The sequence below is a fragment of the Halichoerus grypus genome, chromosome 3, assembly GCF_964656455.1.
Source record: "Halichoerus grypus chromosome 3, mHalGry1.hap1.1, whole genome shotgun sequence".
In the NCBI taxonomy this organism is placed as follows: domain Eukaryota; kingdom Metazoa; phylum Chordata; class Mammalia; order Carnivora; family Phocidae; genus Halichoerus; species Halichoerus grypus.
This window is the reverse complement of record NC_135714.1, coordinates 88443285-88460728: the sequence shown is the minus strand read 5'-3', so window position 1 is coordinate 88460728 and position 17444 is coordinate 88443285. Positions and strand designations below refer to the sequence as shown.

The 17444-nt window shown below is 40.4% G+C and overlaps 1 long non-coding RNA gene across 1 annotated transcript in view; it reads right to left on the bottom strand.

Moving 5' to 3' along the window:
* Nucleotides 1-997: 997 nt before the first annotated feature.
* LOC118539478 (uncharacterized) overlaps nucleotides 998-17444 on the bottom strand; it is a 137351-nt gene continuing 120904 nt past the window's right edge. The window contains exons 7-8 of the long non-coding RNA XR_004919188.2: nucleotides 1443-1509; nucleotides 998-1338 (exon numbers count right to left, since the gene is read on the bottom strand). This is a non-coding gene — a long non-coding RNA (uncharacterized LOC118539478). The remainder of the gene's footprint in view (nucleotides 1339-1442; nucleotides 1510-17444) is intronic.

The window sequence follows — 17444 nt, the reverse complement described above, 5'->3', positions numbered from 1 at the left end:
GGCAGAGATGACTCTACTGGAAAAGTACCTTGTGATTGACAGACTTCTGTCCCCCTGGAGCTCATTAGGGCTCTGGCTTTGGAAGATGGGAACTAACCCTACCAGGCACCAAAAAAGAAAAGAAGAATTCACCCGGCACCGGTGATTCTGTAGATTCATTTGTTCAAATTGATGTTCTGTTGGGGAAACAGTGTTAACAGAAAAGTGCACTATCCCTTTCCTGATCCAAACAGACTCTCTGCTTTGGTGCTTTTGATTTTGAAAGCCTGCATTTAGAGTCACACAGGCTGTCTGATGTAGAACTTGACAGGTATGAAATGCCAGTAGGATTTTTCCCAGAGAGGTGGGGAAGAGAGTCAGGTGAGAGGAGCAGCGTGCCGTATGGAGCAGCTAGACTCCAAGCAGACGCTGACCACTCTTGTCACTTTGCAGACTCAGCACGACCTGTTCCAAATCAAATCAGCAGAGAAATCAACGAAGGGAGCAAATAAAATGGAATAACTGATTAGGAAAGTCTGCCTGTCTGCCCAGTTTAAATACACCCTGGTGAGAAGAAGTGCTGGGATGGGGGCAAGATTGTGGGGGGGAAGAAATCATAGAGCTGGCAAGACTTTAAGGTTCCTTTTAGCTTTCCCAATTTATGGATGAGAAAATTCAGAGATAGAACAGCCATAGAGCTAGCCAGCACTACAGCCAAAACTAGACTGTAGCCTTCTACCGAAAACCCATTCGTCTGGGGCAGAACCAGGAAGGGGCTGGGCTGGGGGAAGACCAGGTGACAGGAGGTCTGCCGATGGATGAGGTTCCAAGATAAAGAAGCCAAAAACCTGTTAGTCTAAATATAGTAGGGTCAGATTTTGTATCCAGTACACTTAAATGTGTAAAAAGCGGACCATTCTTTGTTTCTGTAACTGATCTTGCTTTCGAGCTAAATATGAGTGGGTAGGAGAGGAAACAAATACACCTCTTAATTAGAGTAAGTTCAGTGTCTCCCAGTTTAAAAGTTTTATTCAGCTTTGTTCATTGTCTTTTGGATGAATATTCAGTCAAATTCAGTGTCCACACTTCCTATCAAGGCCATTTGTCTTCTTTTCAAAAGTCCCCCACTCCCATGCCCACTTCCCCAAGAAGGCATCCGGTGTGGTGCGTCTTTGTCGTGACCAGAGGAACTGACTGGTTTAAGTGCAGGTGTGCGGGCTCTTGTCTGGTTCTTCGATGCCTCCTCAGCTACGTGCTCTGTCAGGTCGATGGGCATGCCGGTAAGCAGCTGCCTTCCCTTCCCCTCATCGCCACGCACACAATTAAGTTTCCTTTGAACCCAGGAAGTCATCTTGGAACCTAAGAAGGAGAGAGAAGGATATTCCTTCAAAATGAGATTGCATTAGTCTATAAGCCACTCTGATACTTTTTTACATTTGGCAAATTTTGGTACCACCACATACCCTTATAATGCCCTTCTCCACCTCTGTCATTATCCATGAAGTGTTCATGAGGAAGTCTGAGTCAGTTCTGAAAAATAAAGTAGCCACCATTAATTACACATCTGAGCCACACAGTATAAATTTTGGCTCCATGCTATATAAGCAACACAGAGCCAGCAATGAAGGCCCAAACCACGAACTGGAGATGAAGCAGTAGGTCAGGGGTTAGAAGGGCAAGTAAACCAAACCAGGTATAAGTAGATGGAGGCATGGAAAGGAAAAGAAGGCTAGCCTCCAACAGAGGCATATCGCTTGCTCTCTCACTCTCTCTCTGAAATAAATATAAATAAATAAATAAATAAATAAATAAATTTTTTTAAGAAGGACAGGGACATTTATGATTATTCATGGGGAAAGATGGAGCACACACACTGAGGAAACAAATATGTACCATATATTCCCATGTTTACTTTGGGGTGGAGACTTGACATCAGAATGAGGCAAAATTGAGTCCCTGCATTCTACAAAACTTCTAAGTTGAAGAAAATAGAAAGGGAAGAAAGCTGACCAACTCATTTTAGGAGGCTTATTAAAAAAAAAAAAAAAAAATTTGATTCTAAAACCAGTATGGACAACACAAGAAAAAAAGTACAGGCCTGTTTAACCTATGAATGCAGGTGGGAAAATCCTATATAAGTTACTTTCTACGTGAATCTAATAATGTATTGAAAAACAAACCCACGTAAGGTTTATCTCAGGAATACGTGTAATATCAGAAAACCTATCTTAAAAGAGAAAACAAAAGAAAAATAAAGAAGAGAAAAAAATCTCTGAATGCAAAAGTATTTCATGAAGTTTAATATTTACTTTATGATAACATAATATTCTCAGGAGCCAGCACTAGAAGGGAACTGCTCTAATCTGATGTAGACTTTTACCAGAAGACGGAGGGCAACATGGTTGTTGATGGAGAAGCCCTAAAAATGCTCAGTTCCTTTAAGGTCTGGAACAAAACAAAGTTCTCCCTGCCCTACTTAACCTTTTATTAGATGTCCTCACCAATAACAATTTCCAAGTGGAAGACAAGAAGAAAAGCAAATTGTAAGATGTGGTGGTTTAAAAAATGTCCATAAATCCTCAAAGAGTGGGCCCTAATTTCTCCGCTCTTGAGTTCGGGCTGGATTTAGTGAGTTGCTCTAATAAATAGAATAAGGTGAAGTCATGCTGAGGAATTTCTGACACTAAGGCAGATTCCTGAAGTCCCGACCTCAGAGACTGTGTGCTAATAAATGTCTGATTGTTTTGAGCTGCTAAATTTTGGAATAATTTGTTTGTTCCAATTGATAACTGATATACAAACATTGGATTAAAAGATACTAAATCGACATTTGTTGCTGACAATATGATTATCTGCATAGAAAATCCAACAGCATTTACAAAACTATTAAAACTAGTGAGAGTTCAGCAAGTTTGCCTTAATTCAAGATCAACTTAGAGAAGTCAATAGTGTTTTCTATCCCAGCAATAACCAACTAGAAAATAAGAATCATTCACAATAATAGCCAAACCGTAATGTATCTGGGAATTGATCTTACAGTGAATGCATAAGACATTCTTATGGAAAAAAATATTAAAATTTTATTAAAATATAGAAGATTGAGTAAATAGAAACATAGACCACATTCATGGTTGCTGACTTAATATTAAAGATATTTCAACTCTTTCTCAATTCATGTGTAATTTCAAAGCAAAGACCGTAAAAATGCCAGCCAGATTTCCCACCTACCTGGATGGCTTACCATCGTCTATCACTGTGTCCGCTAAACACAGAATCCCTTAAATACCATGCTCTGCCCTTATCACCAGAATCCCTCCAGTGGCTTTCAGCTGGGTCTGTGTCAAGGGCCTATCTCACCCCAGTGGCTATGTCTCTTTTCCAAGTCTCAGTCCTATGTGTTCTGGCTCACCTTATTATTCACTGAGCTCCAAGCTTCTGTTGTGAGTTGGGCTGTGACAAGAGAGGGCAAAAGAGGAAGGAGTAGGGGAAGGAGGGCTCAACAACAATAATAACAACATTTGGATCCTGTGCAGATAGGACCTCTTTAAAGGCAGTTTCATTATGAAGCCAAGAGACCGTAAGATGGAAGCCTGATTACCAATGAACAAACCCATGGGGCACAGTTACCTGCATTAATGAAATGTACTAAGAGTGAAGACCTTTGTGCAAAATTTAGCAAACATATCAGGAGAAATGATGCCAGAATTGGGTGGTTATTCTAGTTAGCAGACCAACACAAACAACATTTTTTCTTTTTAAAAAATTCTTATTTAAATTCAAGTTAATTAACATATAATGTATTATTAGTTTCAGAGGTAGAATGTAGTGATTCATCAGTTGCATATAACACCCAGTGCTCATTACATCAAGTGCCCTCCTTAATGCCCATCACCCAGTTACCCCTCCCCCCACCCACCTCCACTCCAGCAACCCTCAGTTTTTTTCCTATAGTTAAGAATCTCTTATGGTTTGCCTCCCTGTTTTTATCTTATTTTATTTTTCCTTCCCTTCCCCTATGTTCATCTGTTTTGTTTCTTAAATTCCACATATGAGTGAAATCATATGGTATTTGTCTTTCTCTGACTGACTTATTTTGCTCAGCATAATACCCTCTAGTTCCATCCACATCACTGCAAATGGCAAGATTGCATTCTTTTTGATGGCTGAGTAGTATTCCATTGTGTGTGTGTGTGTGTGTGTGTGTGTGTGTGTGTGTGTGTGTGTACCACATCTTTTTTATCCATTCATCTGTGGATGGACATCTGGGATTTTTCCATAGTTTGGCTATTGTGGACATTGCTGCTATAAACATTGGGGTGCAGGTGCCCCTTTGAATCACTATGTTTGTATCCTTTGGATAAATACCTCGTAGTGCAATTGCTGGGTCGTAGGATAGTTCTATTTTTAACTTTTTGTGGAACCTCCATACTGACAAATGACATTTTTATTGGCTTCATGAATGAAACAGTAGATTAAAAAATTATAAACTAATTTAGATTTGGTGTAGCAGAGGGCAAAGGCAGATATGATATGGGGCTTTATCAAAAAAGAATATAGGATCATCAAACCAGAAGTTCTTTTCATTCATTAACCTTCCACTCTTGATGGGGAATGCAGTCAAAAAAGGACATCCTGTAGCTATGGTTTAAGAAATCATCTGAATACACTGAATAGTGAAGTGATTCAGTTGTAAAGGATTAGACTCCATGCAAAGGCAAATCTTGGCCCCTTTACCCAGAATCTGCACTCTCTAACATATTCATACCCCCAGTTCTCCTGACTTATTCCTACTCATGCTTCAAAACTCAACTCTGATGTCAACATCTGTGAAATGCTTTCCTTTATACCTCTTCCTCCCACCTCAGTTTCCACTAATTGCCCCTTCTTAATCCACCCTGCACTCCCCCTTTCATAGACTTGCCACCCAAATTGGGTTTGTTTTGTCATCCCTTTAACCACTAGACTTTGAGCTCTTTAAGGGCAGAGACTGTGACTTTAATTTCTATCTTCCAAAGACCCAATCCAGCACCTTAAAGATACTCTCAATAACATTGACTCAATGAATGAATGAGTGAATAGATGTTATTTCTCTCTATAACAAGAGAATTGGATGTAATCTCTACAGAGATAAAGGGAGTGTATATGCATAATAGAATAGCATCACTGAACCAGATGTGAAGGACAAGTAAAAAGGAGAAATAACGAAAGTGCCCAAAGGCATGGAGGGAAGACTGGAAGAGAAGAAAGAGGTGGTGAGTAGGAATTTAAACATAAACAACAGAGAAAAATAAAGAAGATACAGTTCAGGCTGTGATGGGGGAAGGCAAAGAAAAATATTTCTGAAAGCTAAAGCTAAACAAGAGAGTGCAGTGAGAAGACAGGAGGAAAGAACCTTTTGAGAAGTGAAGACAGGGAGGGCAGGTTTCAGAAGACTTAACCTTATCAGAGGTTCCTATGGAGGGAAGGTGAAGGATAAAGAAATGAGGGAAACTAAGGAATGGAATAGCATAAAGAAAAAGAAGACAATGAACGCCCAAGAAGCTGTATAAAGAGCAGAAATGCCACGTGGAAGAGTAGAATAACAATTAACATTTGTTGAGCATTTCCTCGGCCACTGTGCTAATTTCATTTACTCTTTATGACAGTAGGCACTGTTTTACAAATGACGAAACAATGACCCAGAAAAATAAAGTGTCATGTTTAAATTCACAGTAAGAGGTGGAAATGGGACTCCAATCCAGATCTTTCACCTCTGAAGCTCAGAACCTGAGACAAAAAGAAGGGAGACAAATGGGGGAATGGCAGGAAGAAAATACTTCTGGAGGAAGCCCAAGTGTACCAAACACATTCATCAAATACACGCAACACACAACTCCAAGTGGGATTGCACAATACAAATAGGGAGAGAATGTTGGAATTAGGCCTTCTGGGCTCTGGGGGAGTAACTTAAGGAAAAAACAGAACAAAACCCCAAAAGGAATGTTTTCTTTTATGCATTAGAGTCTGAGAATTTCTCTGTAGGAAGAGACACAAACTTGCTGAGACTTACAGAAGGCAGACTCCTGAGTCTCTACACAGGAGAGACTTTCTTTTCATAAGAAAGTGGACAGCTCTCTAAATGATAAAGTGGGGGAGGAATTTAAGCTTGGGTGGGGGGGGGATAAAGGCATGGAAGAGGAAGAAGACATGAGTAGGTAGGGATGTGGCTCTGTGGAGAGAGGGCTGGAGCAAAAAAGACCTCCCCCAGCCAAGAGTACCTGAGAGAGAAATGAAATGGGAGGCCTGAGATGGCTCATTGGATCTATGAAGCATCTCTGTGGGGTTGAGTTTGGATTTGGGTTAGGGACCCTCACACAATCTTCAGCAAAGGCAATGAAAAATAAACCATTCTGAATATGGATGGATTTTTCATATAAAATGTTGAGGGGTGTCAGGGCACAATATGGTTTTATATGGAGTTGAGAAAGCCTGTCTGACAAGAGGAGAGCTAAATCTGAATTGCATGTATAATAATATTTTTTAAACAAACCCTGAGACATCATATATCAAAAGCCTGGAAAACCAGGAGTGCTACCTATGTGCCAGCAAGCGGGGCTACTTGGAATTCATCTCAAGGAAAAGTAGAGGATAGACATGAAGATTTTGCCATTATTTCAGTGGAGAAAGAATGTGAGGAAAATGAGCTGCCCAGCAACAAGTGACTGATTAAATAAATGATCATGCATACGTACAACTGAATACTACCGACCCACAGAAAATTCCATTGTAGAGTCATTCATTTGGCAAATATTTATTGAGTGCCTTCAGGGTAGCCAGAGCTGTTGTAAGCACTGATGACTCAGCGCAGAACAAGTCAGTGTCTCTGCCCTCCTGGAAGTTACATTCTAGGGGAGGAGAGAGAAAGACAGCATGCAAGTAAACAAATAAATAAGCAATATAATTCAGATGGTGGTAAGTGCCGAGCAGAGTAAAAAATGAAGGAAGATAGAAATCGACTCAAGTGTATAAGTTTATAAGGGTGTTCAAGGAAAGTCTCATTGAGCATCGAATTGGCTACACAACAGGGTGATGTGTCCTCTGGCCAGAAGTGCTCCTCTCTTGGGAACCAGGATCTCTACACCTCAATAGCTCAGAGCTGAGAGGACAGGAAGCATAAAATCCCCAGGGTGTAATGGCGAGTGATGGTAAGCAGCACCACTCCTACTTCCACTCATTTGTTCCTAGATTCATGTATTTGACCTACCGAGACCCTCATCATTTAAGTTTGTTGATTTATGGTGAACACGGTATCCTCAAAGATGGTTTCCATCCTCAAAAGCACCTCCAAGCAGACACGTCAGCTGTGACTTGAACTTGTTCCATCATTCTACCAGACTAGCACCTTCTGGCTAGTGCAGGGTTCCTTGGTATAATGTGATGTTACTTCGGATCCTGTAGAGGTGGATCACATTGTAAGCTTCCAGAATATGGTAGTGACTAGGTCCTGAAGGCAAAACCGTATTCCAAACACGTGTCTCTTCCAGTCGAGATGCCCTGTCTAGGGTAGAAGAAGCGAGGGGCCAACTTGCCAAAGTTCCTGGTGCTATAGCCAGGATTCAGAGTGGGTCTCTGTTACAGACAGCTTGGACATATGGTAACAGGGGCCATACTGTCTTTGGTTGGTGAGATTGTGTAGGAATCCCTAACCCTACCCCAGGTCCACAGCAAAACACTTCATAAATTTCAGTTCAGTTCAGCTCAGCTCAGTTCAATAGACATTTCATTTCTAACATCTCTCTAAAGCTGCTCTCTTGGCTGGGGAACATTTTCTCCTCCAGCCCTCTCCTCAGAGCCTTATTTTTGCTTGCTCACTCCTCCTTTCCATTCTTAGCCTCCATCCCTGCCTCCATGACTCTTCTGTTCATGCATTCATCGTGCCAGCATCAGGTGATGACGGACACTGGCTGATATCAATTGGTCAAGTCATTCTGCCTACTTAGCTGTTAGTTTCTCTTCCATGGTGAGTATTTTCTGGTGGGCATTCATACATGCAAGCTGAAGGTCTTCACACTGCATGCTCATTCCCACATCAATCCACATGCCTCTCCTCCTTGTCTCCTGTCTTCCAATCTTTCTTCTGGGATCTTGACCAGCTACCTAAGCTATTTGCTGCTATGTACGAGTCTGTGTATCTTCTAACCTCAGGCCACTCTCCACACAAATTGGGTGGCCAGGTGCACCACCATAATGTTTGCCACTGGGAGAGTTTTCTGCCATCCGTGAATGACTGGTAGTCCAGCTGCCATCCCTTTTCAGTTTGCACATATGAGGCTGACATATCCATGATTCAAAGAGGACTTTTTCCTCCTCTGTTCATCATAAAGTACCCCCAGAGACACCATAAATGTGAGCTGCAGGAAAAGGACCATGGTGGAGGGAGGGAGGAGAACAGTGGTGGATGACCCGGGGCCTCGGCTCGCCCTGTGCAGCTTGCTTGTGTTCCCCAGCACTACTCATGCTTGATCCTGGATATGCCGCTTGCATCATGTGATGGTTTGCACTGGGCGCATGTGACCTATCGCTTGGTGGCCTGAAAGCACCCAGCTCAAGATGAACTGTTCTGGTGGCCTGATCACTTGGTGTCCTACGGCCAAGCACTCCATCTCTACCAGGCACAATACTGAGAGCTGTTTTTCAAAAGGTGTATAATTCTCTACTACAGATGACATACTCCTGCTCTAGAAATCCAGGGGCCTATGTGTGATTCTTCCACTAGGGCCTGTCATAAACTCCACACGGTGACCCTTCCCACCATGACATCTTTAAAACCATAGGGCCTCCGGGATTGTAAGACCTAAGTGGCGGGGTCACTTGCACCAGAGCCTGGACCTGCCACAGAACTCGTCTTGATTTCTCCTCAGAACCGGGAGCCTTCTGTATCATCTGACATAGGCATCAGAGCTGGGTTTGCAGGGATGTAACATGCTACCTTCAGAAGCCCAGGAGGCCCATGAAGTGTTATGTGATGGGGGGTGCAAGATGTAGTCATTTGTTCTTTTTTTGGAGAGGATTACGGGATTTCTCCCCATGCCCAGGCCACTGGATCCTCCAACACTTCACTAATATAGACACCTCTGAATCTTCGTAAGGTTTATTCTCACCCTCTGGAGGGCCTATGTCTCACCTAAAGTCCAGCCACTTCTTGCTCATTGATCTGATTAGCATGATGTCATCACTCTAGTGGAACAGTGGGACATTTGGCAGAACGTCCAGCCATTCAAGACTCCTCAGACTATATTGTGATAGAGCACAGGGGAGTTAATATAGTCCTAGGTCAAGATTGTAAATGTAATCTGTTGTCCGTTCCAGATGGATGTGAAGGTTTTTATCCTCTTTCCTTATGGAGATGGAAAAGAACATATGTGCCAGATCAATGGCCACACATCGTGTACTTGAGGCCTTGTTAATCTGCTGGAGCAAAGATACCACATCTGGTACACCATCTATAATTGTGGCTTATAGACAGTTGAGTTCACAATAGGCCCCTGTCATCTTCTAGCATCCATCTGTTTTTTTCAAAGGTCAGACCGATGAATTAAATAAAGATATCATGGGGCTTACCACCTCAGCATCCTTTAGACTATAAAGGTGGCTGGGATATGATTTTGTTTTCGATTTCTTGTTTTGGTTGGGAGTGGGGAGTGGGTTACAAGGTTCAGAGCTTCCACTTGGCCTTCCCACTCTGATTGGTCTCATTCCAAAAGTGAGGGAACCAATATGAGGATTGTGCCAAATACCAAGTATATCTTTTCCTATGGTACATTTGGCTGCTCAACTACTCTGTCCCTAGGAATACTATGTTCTATTAGCCAAGTATATAACTTCCTGTGGGGCAGACCCCCCTGAATGCCCTCTGGCCTTGTCACTCAGTACTTGGCCTCTGCTGGTTAAGCACTGCCACTTAGCCTCATCCCAGTTTGCTAAGCTCCTTCTACCATGAGCCTCACTTAGATGGGAGAGCCACCACTGAATTTTTTAGTGGTGATGGGTGCCCTCTCACCAACACATTCCTTATTGTTTTGGTAAGCGGTAAATCCTCCGGACTCTCCCATGGAATACAGTCATCTTACATAGTAGATACGCTGTAACATGCCCACTTCTCTGATCCTTTTAATCTCTCCTTCTACCATCTGCTGCGGCAGTTGTGCCATTTCTGTCTCAGTGTGGACCCTTTCTCTTTCCTTAATTCTAGGAGCCCACCTCACAGCACATTTACACCATCACTCAGTGTCCTGGCCAGAGTGTTAAATCCTGTATTCTGGAAAGTACTCTCAAATCAGTACTTATTCAACTTTAGGTTTCATGACCCCACCCCATCCCCCACCCCACCCAGCATGCTCAGAAACCAGTTTCCTGTATACTCTCCCAGTTTCTGATGGTAGCTGTTAGAAAGGTTCTACAGCTCCTTTGGGGTACAGTCCCTTTCCTCCTTTATCAGACTCAGAATGTCCCTAGCCAGGTTATGTTGTAACTTCACCCTTATGTTCCTGGTGACCAGGAAGTGGGGACAGATCCCAAGGAAGGAACAGATTTCTTACAGGAGAAAGGCTTCTGCAGCATCTTTAAACAAGGAGGCAGTGCTCACCTTGAAGAGTGAAGAGTAGTCTCCTGCTATTTCAGAGTTCAAAGGAATCTAAGATCCAAGATTTTTGGAGATCATCAACCCAAACATCCTCATTCCAGGTGTTAGGGACCCATTCTTCCCTAGCCTACCTGCCTCAGTTGAGAATTAAACATTCTGTAGTGTTCTGTGAATTTTATGATTAAGTCCTGGTCTTGGTCTATAGCTTTCTGTAGCCTCTGGCTATTGAAGATTGGAGTACTTTTTAAGCTACCAAGGAAGCCCTCTGGCTATCACTCTTTAACTGTCAAATAATCCTTCTCGGGGCGCCTGGGTGGCTCAGTCGTTAAGCGTCTGCCTTCGGCTCAGGTCATGATCCCAGGGTCCTGGGATGGAGCCCTTCATCGGGTTCCCCGCTCCGCGGGAAGTCTGCTTCTCCCTCTCCCACTCCCCCTTCTTGTGTTCCCTCTCTCGCTGTGTCTCTCTCTGTCAAATAAATAAATAAAATCTTAAAAAAAAAAAAAAAATAATCCTTCTCAACCTTTTATTATCTTTTTCCAAAGTATCAGTTGAGCTTAGCCATAGCCACCCAATTTCACTGGTCTTCTGTTATTTCTCCCATATTTATTATTAACACATGATACATTTCACTAGCTGGTGCATTTTCTTTCACCAATGTCACATCCTAGTTCACCATCAGTGAAAGCCTTAAGAATGCTCTGCTTCCTTGGGCCATGGGTTATCTATGCTCCCCCCACAGCCACGATGAGATAGGGGAGTGATCCAGCTCCAAACTTTTTCAGACCACTCCCAATAACAACTGTTATAAGTTGTGTTCCCTGAAAGAAAACTCTGAGATAGTACTCTTGGGGTCATGCCTCTGGAAGAGAAATAATGGGTTGGGTAGGACTGGAGGGAGAATTGGGGCTGCTGTGTGGTCCCAAGTGAAGGCCTCAACCTACACCTCAGGAAATTCTGAAGCTGGAATAGCCCTTCAAAACTGTCTACAGTCAAGGACCTGGCTGTGTTGCGCAATGGATAGTGCACTGGACTTCTAGACAGAATTGTCTATGGTTAGGGTATGGGAGCCTGGCCTTTATCTCCTTGAATCTTCCAGTTGCTGGAAGCCAGCAGCTTATGCAGAGAGGTGTGCCCTTGGGCAAGGTGAATACCTTCATCCTGCAGTTCTAAGTAGAGCTGAGGCTTGAGGGCTTCGGCCAGTAGCGGACAGCTGGGTATATACATCTTCCAGTCCTGAGGGGGAATCTGGGTAGTCACAGTAGCATCTGTTACAGTGGCTTTGGTTGAACCAGAAAGATGTTCAAAATAGATTAATAAATGAAAAGAAAAATTAGGTTATAAAAGGAGATGCCTAGATGATCCCTTCTGCAAGGACATACCCAAGGTGTTGACAATGGTCCCATCTTAATGATGATGGAGTTCTGATTTGTTTTTCCTCTTATTTATTTATATTTTTAAATATTCCTTTAATTGATTACTTATAAAATAAGAGGTTACTTATAACTTTAAAATTTTCTGAGGCTGAAGTTGGATACTCTATAAGAAATTAAAAATAAAGTATTTTAAATTTCCCTTATTATTTTAAGCTATTTAATTAAAAAGATTTAAGTTGTGGCTTTTGTTGATTTAAGTAGGTAAAAGTATAAAAGTGAACCAAGGAAAATATATTGGATTTTATAATTAGTAAAAATATTCATACTGCCTAGTTCTCAAATTAAAAGTTATATTGCTACCATATTGTGGCTTTCATCTGTGGCCACTCAAAAACTCTTAAGAGAAATTATTATAAGTCCTATTTAGCTGATGGACAAAATAAAATACAGAGAGGTAGAGTGATCCAGCCAAAGCTACACAAATTACTGGCAGAAAAGACACCTTGGCTTCTGATTTGGAATCCCATTTTCTAATTATTCAGCTATCCTTTCTCCAAGTAAAGTTTAGGTCAAGGGCATTGAATACCCAACTCACTTGTTCTAAAATGTCCTCTTAATTACCAGTGCTCATTAACTTTATATGTCATTATTAGAGCAAGGAGGTGGGGAGGGAAGTGGGAGATGTAAAGGAAACAGGAAGTAATAAATTAATTTCTAACCAAGGTCAGCCATTCCCCAGAGCACAAAGCAATGCATGGTAGATTGCTCCAGGGGCTTATATTGGCGGAAAAGTTATTTTGACAAAGTTCTTAGGAAGTGGACAGAAAATTCTGTCAAAGATACAAAATATTCACCAGCTATGGTGAAAAAAAGAGATTTGAGTTTAAATGTTCTCTGTAAGTCCTTTCTTCTGTGTGTCTACTCTTTACAGAATAACTTGTAACTAAAACAACCGATAGGGAAATAGGATGAGATGGTCTTAGATAAGAGGAATCAGAAAGAGAGACAGAGACAGAGAGAGAAAGAGAAATGACCAAGCACCCTTTAAGTTTTCCCAGCAGTTCAGACAAACAGTTTGATGTTTGTGGTCTTCTTCAAGCAGCTTTCAATTTTTGGAGAGTCACATATTACTAAAGGCATCAGTAAATCAGTAATTCATCATTCCTCAGTTGAAAAATAAATAAAATAAACCTGTTTGACACAAACTAATCATAGTTTGGATATGGGATAAATAGATATTCAAGACATAAGATTTTTCTACGTAGTCAGATGCAAAAACTTTTGTGCACAAGGACAGAAAACACTTTCAAAGACTATAGTTGGTAAGCATCGACATAAAACACTTTAAACAAGTGACCGAGCTTAACATCAAACTGACATTAAAAGCCTCCTGATGTGATTCAAAGGAAGACACTCTCACCTGGATAGTATTCTTACCAAAAGGTTTCACCTGGATCTAGTAGTAAGCCAAGTCCAAAATATTGACCTGGACTCTCACAATGTCTTTGTCATGAAGAAAAAATCAAAAGTGGGGTTGCAGGACTGTTCTAGATTAAATTTGACTACAGAGACATGACCACTAAATATAATGAATGATATTTGAGAGGATCCTAGATTTGTTTAAAGAGTTATAAAGAATATTTTTAATTGGGAAAACTTGAATAAGGACTACATACTAGATATTATTATAACGATATTTTATTACTTGTCTGTGGTAATGGTGTTTTGGTTATCTAGGAGAATGGCTTTGTTCTTAGGGGACATGTGCTGATGTATCTGGGGGGAAATGTCATGATATTCACTACTTTAAATGGTTAAGAAATAAAGAAATGTCCATATATAGAAGAGAAATGTTTATATATGTATGTTTATATATACATAGGATGTATATATGTAGAAATGTTTACATGTGCGTTTATATATATATATATACAGGGAGAGAGAGAGAGACAATATGACAAACGTGAGCAATTGACGAATCTAGGTAATATACTGTTCTTTAGAGTTTTCTATAGGCTTGACTTTTTTTTTTCCAAAAAGAAATAATGAAAGAACTCAAAATGGAGCCGATTATTGACCCGTAAAAAGGGATCTATTAACCAAAGGAAGTGCGGGTGGTTTTTACACACTGAGCAGTTTGCATCATGTTCCCTCTGTTTTATGTCCTTGAGTCGCAGGCAGAGGGCAAAGGTGCAGCTCTCAACCCTCAAGTTGGAGCCCTTTTGAAAGAATTAATGTTCGAAGTGAGAAGTCTAATCTTTTCATTCTCACTCTTTGGTCAAGGAGATATATTTTATTTTATTTTAAAAGATTTTTATTTATTTATTTGAGAGTGAGATTGAGGGCAAGGGCTAGACTGAGAATGTGAGAGAGAGAGAGCCCAAGCGGGGGAAGGGACAGAGGGAGAGAGAGAAGTAGACTCCCTACTGAGCAGGGAGCCCAACGTAGGGCTCAATCCCAGGACCCTGAGATCATGACGTGAGCGGAAGGCAGATGCTTAACCAACAGAACCACCCTGGCGCCCCAAGGAGATATATTCTAAAACAACTTTTTAATCTATATGAAATGCTGTCAGATATACTCTTGTAATTTCTTTTAAAATATAAAGAAATTAACAAAGTTTGAGCTTCAGTTGCTTCCTCTAGGGACTAAGCAAGTAGGCTTATCGTCAAAAGCAACTTACAATCTGGCTATAGAAATTTAAATTTTGAAACTTGGAATAACTATCTAAGAGCAGTATTGTATTTAAATACATTTTTCTAATTCATAATGTTACCCCAAAAAGTTGGTAGGTTGAACATATGAACCTGACATATTTATAGGTCAAAAAGAGTTGAGTATAGGCAATTTTGTATAGTTCAACTAACCATTTTCTATTTACTGTACAGGTCCAATTATAATATGAGGTGCTTTTATTTGTTCAAAAAGTTATTCTTTTTAAAAAGAAAGAGTTTATTCAAGTTATTGAAAATCCTCTCAATTTATAGGGAGCTCTTTAAGTACTTTATTTTAAACAACAAAATACTTTGATGGAAAGACACATTCACCTGAATTGACCTCAACCAGGCCTACTTTGGGTGTTTTTAGTGGTTACCTGGCAGAATCAATTTTTTTTTTGTAATCAAAAAAGTGTTAACACAGATTTAGTAATTACTCCAAAGGAGTTGATCCTACAATTGTAAATTTTTTATTTTATTTTCATTCCATTTTATTTATTTAATTGCGATGAAATATAGATAAGCACTCACATTTGTTTTGTTGTGCAACCATTGTCATATCCATCTCCAAAACAATTTTCATCTTGTAAAACTGAAACTCTATAACCGTTTAAATCATAACTCTTCACTCCCCCCCTTCCTGGGTCCCTGACAACCAGCATTTTTTGTGTCTCTTTGAATATGACTATCCAAGTAGCTCATATAAGCGGAATCATACAGTATTTGTCCTTTTATGACTGGTTTATTTCACTTAGCATAATGTCCTTAAGTTTCATCTATTATAGCACATAGCCCCCAAATTTCCTTTTTTTAGGGCATAATAATATTCTTTGCATGTATATGCCACATTTTGTTTATCCATTCACCCATTAATGAATGGACATTTGGGATGTTTCCATCTTTTTGGCTGTTGTGAATAATGCTGCCAGGAACATGGGTGTACGAATATCTCATCGTGACCCTGCTTTCAATTCTTTTGTTTAGGGGCACCTGGGAGGCTCAGGTGGTTGAGTGTCTGCCTTTGGTTCAGGTCATGATCCCCAGGTCCTGGGATCAAGCCCCACATCGGGCTCCCAGCTCAGTGGGGAGTCTCTTTTTCCCTCTCCCTCTGCCTCTCCCCCTGCTTGTGGTCTCTCTCTGTCTCTCAAATGAATAAATAAAATCCTTTAAAAAATTCTTTTGTTTATATACCCAAAAGTGGGATTGCTGGATCATATGGTAATTTTATTTTTTAATTTTTTGAGGAAACACCATGGTGTTTTTCACATTGTACCATTTTATATTCCCACCAACAGTGCACGATGGTTCCAATTTCTTCACATCTTCACCAACATTTGTTATTTTATGGATTCATTTTTTTTTATAGTAACCACCCTAATGGGTGTGAGGTGGTTGATTTTATTTTGAACAAGATTTTTTTTGCATTCTTTAAAATTTAAATTCAATTAATTAACATATCATGTATTATTAGTTTCAGAGGTAGAGTTCAGATTTTTAAAGCATACTCTAAATGGTTACTTTACAAGATCACAAATATATATATCTTTGAAAAGATTTGAGGAAAAATAATTATTAAATAACAGGTATCAATGGCTTCTAATAAAATTTACAATGACAGCATCAATCCTGAATTTTAAAATTAACCGAAGATGATGTGCTCTGAAAACTGTACTTGAGGAACTAAAAGATGTCTCTGTGAAGAAAGCAACACTAATGTCAAAGTTGCCCATGAAGAATCTGAATCAAATTGTTTCATGAAATGTGTAAGTGGAAAAAAGCAGTATTCCTAAATTAATATTTTATGCATATAATTTTAAATATGTGTATCTAAATTAATAAATTGTAAGTAGGCAATTGCCTGTTTTAATTATATCCCTAAAGTTTATATATTTAAATAGACAAAAAAAATTGACATAAAAGTTTATGTGTCCAAAACAGCCAAAAATATGAGGTTAACTTATATTGGGGGCCACCTTCTACCCACGTGTACATACATGATGTTTAATGGTGCTCAACGCACTCATGACTTTCTCTCTTTGCAGAAAGAAACTGGAAGACTGAGCATATCCTCTGAGCAGAGATCAGAAGTGAATTTGAAAATGACTAGCAAATTTTTAATGGAAAATAACATGAAGAGGTCCTATGTTAGTCCCTAGGAGTCAGACTGCAAGGGTATCACAAACGAATTCCTTTGAGGGGCACAGGGTGTCATTATTCTAACTATATAATATGTAGAGTGGTGGTGATCCTGTACAGAAATAGGGGCAGGTACATGGTGGACCACATCACAAGCCTCTGGGCACAACCGGGCTGGGCTGGGCACAAGAAAGAATCAGTTCTTTATTCTCCAAGAGCTTATTAACCTTTGAAATATGTACAGACAGAGGTTCCAGCATTTGCTGCACACTAAAACAAAAGAAAAGCCACACATGAAACAGTGAAATAAACTACAATGTATATGTTTAGTTCAACAAGCAAGCACTGAGTGCCTACTGTATACCAGAGCTTGTGTCAGATGCAAAGAATATGAAGCTAAACAGGACATGGCCACCAAGAGCAATGGCGCGCTGATGGCGGCAATTTCTCCGAGCGCGGACTATGTGCTGGACATGCTCCTTTATGGTCCATGAAGCCCTGCATGATCTAGCCCAAGTCTCCATCCTGACTTCATTTCCTGGTTCTCTCCACTGGCCTTTCCTCTTCAGCCACACTGGTCTTGGATTTTCTGACCACATCAAGGACATTCCATCCTCA